Source organism: Podarcis bocagei, assembly GCF_964188305.1.
Source record: "Podarcis bocagei genome assembly, chromosome: 8".
Lineage (NCBI taxonomy): Eukaryota > Metazoa > Chordata > Lepidosauria > Squamata > Lacertidae > Podarcis > Podarcis bocagei.
Genome location: NC_138133.1, coordinates 52,483,126 through 52,491,004, shown reverse-complemented (window position 1 = coordinate 52,491,004; position 7,879 = coordinate 52,483,126).

Below are 7,879 nucleotides of genomic sequence, written 5' to 3'. Positions count from 1 at the left end.
ACTTGCCTATGGAGAAGCTGTCTGCCTTGAAGGAAGTTATTTTGTAATACTTCCTCTGTAGCAAGTGATGCTTCACCAGATCCGATCTTGCTGGGTCACTTAACTAATCTTCCCACTAGGCCAGGCTGCCTAGATTTCACCTCTCCCATATCCAAGAATCTCCTGAGGAGTCTGCTGATTTTCCAGAGAGGAGGAGGCGTGTTCTGGTCTCTACTTATTCTGCTCCAGCACCAAATCAGTCAGTCAGTCAGTCAGTGTCAGAGAGAGAGAGAGACTGAGTGTTAGAGATCATGTGTAGAGATAAGGTTGCTGCTAAGGGCAGCTGCAGACACTCAGTGCAGTGCAGCATTTATTTATGCTTAGACCTATTAAGCTCTGTATATAGTTTGTATAGTTGTAGATAGAATAAAGAAGATATTCTACAGAGCTGCTCTCCGAGTTGTTTATATGTTCTGCTGTACTCTGCTGTGCGACGACTGTCTTGTTGGAGTGAATCCGGTGCTCACAACTCTAAGCTGTGAGTCCATAGCACTTTGACCTGTTCCTGTGCAGAAGGTGGTCTCTGGAAGTGCTACCCAGCTCGCCTAGCCCAGTTGGGGCTGAAGTGGATGAGTCCAGTTGGTGGCACTGGCTCAAGGGCGATGCTGACAGAGGTCCCCTTACCTTTGTGTATGCCTACCAAATGTGGTGAAGGCAGATATCAGGCGATGGTAGCAATTCCTGAATGTATGCAATAGTAGTTCGCCATGGCAGGATACCTTGAACCCGCACAGGGATTTTCAGGTTCATGCTGGTGCTGCTGGATCTTTGCCCTTTGGTTTTTATTTCAAGGGCTGCTGGTGTGCAAAGCTATGGCCTCAAGCCAGGTGTGGTGAGGCAATCATGTGACATAACTTTTCTTGAGTTTTCCCCATTGTAGTAGCAGTTCACATGTGGCCCGAGGAGTTCAGTGACCATCGGATCTGCTTTTGGTCTGATAACCAGGTAGTGGTGAGGTCTTGGCAACACAGTCCTCACACTCTAGCACAGTCTCCGCCCCTCCGCTCATGCTTTCAAGCTGCGCCACTTAAGGTTTAATATTGTGCTTTCTACGCTCCAAATTACACTGAAACACTATCCGATTTTCAGATGAAGCGCTTCAGATCCTGGGCTCCAGACTCAGCTATTGCCAGACTTTTCCAGACCACCTGTGGCATTTTGACAACAATTAGTAATTACAGAGAGCGGCAGTTTCCATTTCCCCTTTTGCTTTTACCTCTTATGGGAAGGCCTGGATGGATTTCTTAGCCTTAAGCTGGCAGTTCTCGGCCATTCAGAAGAATTGGCCCCCATCCTCTGAGCAGATCCTGCAGTATTTGGTCCACCTGCTGCAGATTGGGCATGCGGTTATAACTATCCGAATTCAGTCCGCTGCAATGTCTGTTACATTGAAGCTTTATTTTTCAGAGACCCTTGTATAAAGTTTGCAGTGCGCAGGGCCTTGGAAGGTTGGAACCTCCAACCTCATAGGACAGTGGGCGGGAAGTCGGTCAATTTTACCTATGCAGTATCTGCAACAAGTTAAAACTTGTCTGCTGGTTAAAGATCAAGGTGAGACTCCTTTCAGCAGTCCATTGCATTTTTGCACTGAGGGTTGGGAAAATGGTTGTTGGAGCCAGCACGGGGCTGAGAGTCTGGAGGCTTATTGCTTCTGGACTTTTCCTTATCCTTTGGAGCTTGTCATTAGAGTTGGTAACTCTAAAACAGACTTAGTGGACAGGAGTGCCACAATCAGGCTTCCCGCCACAGGTGAGGAGGGCCCTTGCCCGGATAACAGAATATTTGGCTTTTTATTCCCTGGGGGCTTGCCCGCTCCTAGTGCATTAAAATGGGTTCCCGTTAGCCAGGCATCAATGTGCTTACGTCGTGCACCAGTTATTACAGCCTGCGGCTTGCTTACCGCTGAACACTCCTCATTCCTTACAATTAGGTGCTGCTGCAAAGGCTGCACACTGGGGGCCTGTCAGTAGACAGGATTGTGAATACGGGTCATTGGAAGTCTGACGCTGACAAGGGTTATATCAGGAAGTGTCACAATGATGTCTGTGCTGATGCTTGTCTGTTATTTCCTTTTTTCATAGGAGCAGCTGTGCACATTTGGGCCACAGCATTGTACACTAGGCTGGCAAGCATGTTGACGAGTTTGGACTGGGGCGCCATCTCAGTCTTCCTGCCCATGTGAACATATACAGGATGTCTAGATGGGGAATGCTTTGGGAGGAGATCCTTCCTTTGGTGCGGTCGAGTGTGACCTGTGCAGGTCCTCCCGCAGTGCTGGTGGTACAGCTGGGCGAGAATGTTTGCGGTCTTCCTCCAGCATAAGTTTGCATTCCTGCATGCAAGAGGGCTTGGATTGAGTTGATGGCAGCTCTCCCTGGACTCAAAATAATTTAATGCATTGGTTCAAGGTGGTCTGGAGGGGGGGTTGGAGCACCTGTCCCCTCCAATGCGCAAAGATGTTCCATTAAGGGAATCCAAGGATTCGCCATGCTTTTGTCGACCCCTTTTGAGGGGTAGGGCCATGCAAGAGTCCCTGGGAGCATTTGGGGTGAGCTTGAGTCTGATCCTGGTTCATTGCTCCCCCATGCTGTTTACTGGAACTGACGATATGGTGGGGCCCAGTCGTCAGTGCTGCCCTGCTGAGGTCAGGTGCAGCTAGTTGGGACCCAATGCCTAGACAAACTACCACCGAGCAGGCCAGAAAGCATGTTAATAAGGCGGTGGATAATAGAATAAAATAAAGAAAATAAATAAAGTTAATAAAATAACAAATAAAATAAAATAGGTCCTTGCTTTAGGTGGTTCTGTAATATTGCACCCTCCTAATTTTCTTCAAGGCTGTTGCCCTCTTTAGGGCAGATGGGGTGCATCTTTCCCCTATGGGGAACGACACCTGGCGGGATGCGATTGCCTTGGGATTCATTGCTCCCCCACAATGTTTGCTGGTACTGACGATATGGTGGGGCCCAGTCGTCAGTGCTGCCCTGCTGAGGTCAGGTGCAGCTAGTCGGGAACCAATGCCTAGACAAACTACCACCAAGAAGGCCGGAAAGCATGTTAATAAGGCAGTGGAAATAAAATACAGGTCGTTGGAAATCGAATGCATTCAAAGGTTATGTTCGTTAACATTATTGGTGTCTTACAATTTTTGCTTGTTTTATCTTAGGTTTAGCAGCTGTCCGCATCTGGATGGTGGGGCACAGCATCATCCACTGGGCTGGTGTAGCAGCACGACAGTCCGGATTGGGACCGGGTCTCGGCCTTCCTCCATGTGCAGTTGCCTTGGCTGTCCAGACGGGGAATGCGCCGGCCAGAATTCCTGCCGCTGATTCGGAGGCAGGTGCTGCTGGAAGGGCCGCCCACTGCTGTTGGGGTGCAGCTGGGTGAGAATGACCTGTGTGGCCATGGACTGTTTTTCGCTACGTGCTGCGATTTTGGGTGACCTGGAGACGCTGCGGGCAATGGTGCCAACAGCAAAAAAATTTCTGGTCAAAGCTTTTGCAACGACGCATTTGGAGGGGCAGTCGTTGCCCAGCTGCCACTGAAAGGGCCAGAAAACTCATCAATTCTGCTGTTTCAAAAAAGATTTTTGAGCTGGGTGGAGATGTGATTTCCCACCCCGAGATTCTTTTTGAGAGGCCATCCTTTTTCCGAGCTGATGGCGTGCACCTTTCTGCTTCAGGGAATGAGGCTTGGATAGGTGCGGTGGTGGCCAAGCTGAGGTCTTGGTTTAATACAGCTGGGAGAGAACGACCTGGTGGCTATGGGCCGTTCTTCACTGCGTGCTGCAATTTGGACGGACTTGGGGACATTGCGGGCAATGGTGCCTACAGCAATGATATTTTGGTCTCAGCTTTTGCAACGATGCGTCTGGAGGGGCAGTCGTTGCCCAGTCACCACAGAAAGGGCCAGAAAGCGCATCAATGCTGCTGTGACACACCGGATTGCTGAGCTGGGTGGAGATGTGATTTCTCACCCTGCGATTCTTTTTAAGATGCCATCCTTTTTCCGAGATGATGGCGTGCACCTTTCTGCTTCAGGGAATGAGGCTTGGTTAGGTGCGGTGGCTGCCAAGCTGAGGTCTTGGTTGGGGCTGTGAGTGGTTTGGCGGTGAGCTGGAGGCTCCATGGCGGTTAGGCATTGGTTAATTGGTGCTTGGAGGGGTAAGTGCCTACCCCTCCAAATGATGCGGAAAGGGAATTCCGTTAAAGGAATCCAGGGGCTTGCCATTCTTTCGTCCTGTCCGTGGAGCCGGGCTTGGGCCGTGCAAGCCCCACCGGAACATGAGGGTGAGAAGTGTTGGATTGATTCCCAGCCTCATTTCTCACCCAATACTTGTTTCCCACGCTGGCTTCCGGTGGAGTCCGGAAGTGCCAGCTCTGTCCTGTGGGGGCAAGGACAGATAGTCACCAATGCCTAAGCAACCACTCACATTTTTTGTATTTGAATAAAGTTGTGGCCAAAATTATGCCAAAAACCTTAAACAAAATTGATGTGTGAAGTGTGTAATTATTTGGGGGGTGGCACTGTGGAACTCAACACGCAAAGCGTGTTCTCCCTAACAGAGAGCACGTGTTGCGGTTGGGGAACAGGCCGCCCAGCCATGACTAGGCAAATTAATCTGCAACCCTGGCCTTTAGGGTTAATCGGGTTGCTGGGGAAATATGATTGTTACCAATTTGGAGGAGGAGTCAGAAGTTATAAATAGAAGGGCCAGACGTAGGTACGTCCTCTTGGCCGTTTTGCATCGGATCACCCGCCCTCCCTCCCTTTAATAGGGGGGTTTTTTATTTAAGCTGATCGCTTGACCTTGCTATGCCTGTCATGGTGTCGTTCGCCTTGGTGCGGGGGCACGGTAGGAATTTTGCCATCTGGCTGATTGGCTGGTGCCATTTGGTTTTTGCCTACTGCGTAGCAAATCGTCACAACTTGTAAGGTTGGCGGTTAGGCATTGGTTAATTGGTGCTTGGAGGGGTAAGTGCCTACCCCTCCAAATGATGCGGAAAGGGAATTCCGTTAAAGGAATCCAGGGGCTTGCCATTCTTTCGTCCTGTCCGTGGAGCCGGGCTTGGGCCGTGCAAGCCCCACCGGAACATGAGGGTGAGAAGTGTTGGATTGATTCCCAGCCTCATTTCTCACCCAATACTTGTTTCCCACGCTGGCTTCCGGTGGAGTCCGGAAGTGCCAGCTCTGTCCTGTGGGGGCAAGGACAGATAGTCACCAATGCCTAAGCAACCACTCACATTTTTTGTATTTGAATAAAGTTGTGGCCAAAATTATGCCAAAAACCTTAAACAAAATTGATGTGTGAAGTGTGTAATTATTTGGGGGGTGGCACTGTGGAACTCAACACGCAACATCTCTTCCTTTATTTTTCTCTTATCCAGGTGAAACATACCCAGCTGTTTCAGCTGTTCCTCTTAGTTCCTTAGTTTCCAGAGCATGCACAGCACAAGGTAATCCTTCTCTGTTGAACCCAGTAAGGATTTGATTCTAGCCATCCTGCACCATCACAGACTTGCAGTTTTGAAGTGGATTGAGCGATGCACTTCCTTTGAGGAAGAGACAGGCTGGCTGGTACTCTATTCATACAGTTTGGTGGAGCTGTTCATATTGTAGAGCTACTGCAGTTGCTCCATGTAGTCCAGTAGCACAAGGACAATTTGGATTGGTCCAGTCCTATTCACAAGTCTTTCAGTAGTCCTAGATCTAATTTACTTTATAATGAAAAACACAATGGGTCACAGGCCACACTGGGAAGAGATCAATACTCATACTAGACATATTGCTCACAAAATATGTTCTGAATCTTTTCAGGTTGTCTCTGATTTGAACTCAGAGGGCCACTCACAGCTTTCCTCTTCAACTTTTAAATGCACAGGGCTACAGTTTTCTCAAAGTCACGCACATTGTGACAGATCAACAGGAGTCCTGAAGCATCAGTATTGGTGCCTGCACTAAGAGTGCACTTTCCCTCCCTCTTTTTAACATTCCCTCTTCAGTAGAATTCAAAATGCTATTGAAAGGGAAACAGGCTTGTTCTTCTTATCCTTTCTTCCGGTGATCAACTCCCAAATGGCCTTTTCCCCATTAACAAGAAGAAAGGATAATGTCATATAGTGACAGCAAAGGGGACTAAATCTGCTGGATCTTCTTCAAAGGGAATGAAATCCTGTTCCTTTTCCAATTAATGGTTATTAGAGATGCACCTGTGAAACTCACACTGTTTTTTAAAGGCAAGCAACCCAATTCCATGTTGCAATTTCTGAACTGTTAGCTGATCCGGCTTCTGTTTCCATGGAACTGACTGCACACTCAAAACACAGCAAATAGTTATTTTATTATGATTACTTGGATAACACATAAAGGTAAAGGGACCCCTGACCATTAGGTCCAGTCGTGGCCGACTCTAGGGTTGCGACGCTCATTTCGCTTTATTGGCCGAGGGAGCCGGTGTACAGCTTCCGGGTCATGTGGCCAGCATGACTAAGCCACTTCTGGCGAACCAGAGCAGCACACGGAAACAGCGTTTACCTTCCCGCCAGAGTGGTACCTATTTATCTACTTGCACTTTGACATGCTTTCGAACTGCTATGTTGGCAGGAGCAGGGACCGAGCAATGGGAGCTCACCCCGTTGCTGGGATTCGACCCGCCGACCTTCTGATCGGCAAGTCCTAGGCTCTGTGGTTTAACCCACAGTGCCACCTGCGTCCCTTAGTGTGGATTTATAGAATGTTTTCATTTTCTGTGGGCACAATTCACCTAATGAGCCCTGTCTGTGGAAGCTCTGTGCAAGGACTTCTGCTTATATAATGGATCTTCCCCTCCCCACTTGTGTGCCCCCAGAAATTGGCTGGGAATGTGCTGGGAGAACCCCCAGAATAGCACACAGAGGGAGGAAAGCAGAATTGTTCCATCTGGCCACCTGAAATGCTTGCACAGACAGAACCCGTCCCCGCATCCCGCTTCATTATGCTACAAATGTATTCAGGGAAAGCCTAGAAAATTGATTTCATACCCTTCTGGTGAGAAACCCCAAGGGTTCCAAGCACTTACCCAGGGTTTGGTTTCTTTGGAAGAAAGTTCAGTGGAGACTGTGGTGTTCTTCGGATATATGGTTCTATTTTCACATACATACAAGCTGATGGAGGGGCTCGCAGTATTAACACCCCAACAGATCTTGCTTCCCCATTAGGATTCCCAGAGTAGCACCAAAGCTTTGCATAGAGCAAACCTGTCTCTATGTCTCCAACTTCTCTACCTGCTTTCTGTCCAGCTCACACTACACTCCCCTTTGTTTTGTCTACCTGGCAGTTAGGTGAGGTGGGGAGGCCCACCCATTTGCCCAGAGGGCACCATCACTCTTGCAGCCTAGCTCATTCTTTGGGAATGCTAATGAAAGACATTTAAGTGACCGACCAAGTCCATTGCCTTACAATTGCCTAGTTCAGCAATAGAATCCTCTATCAGAGCTTTTAACCCTTACTGAAGGAGCGTCTCCACCCCCAACGTTCTACCCAGACCCTGAGGTCCAGTGTCGAGGGCCTTCTGGTGGTTCCCTCACTGCGAGAAGCCAAGTTACAGGGAACCAGGCAGAGGGCTTTCTCGGTAATGGCGCCCACCCTATGGAACACCCTCCCACCAGATGTCAAAGAGAACAACAACTACCAGATTTTTAGAATACATCTGAAGGCAGCGCTGTTTAGGGAAGCTTTTAACGTTTGATGCATTACTGTATTTTAATATTTTGTTGAAAGCTGCCCAGAGTGGTTGGGGAAGTATGTATGTATGTATGTATGTATGTATGTATAAATAAATAAATAAATAAATAAATTACTG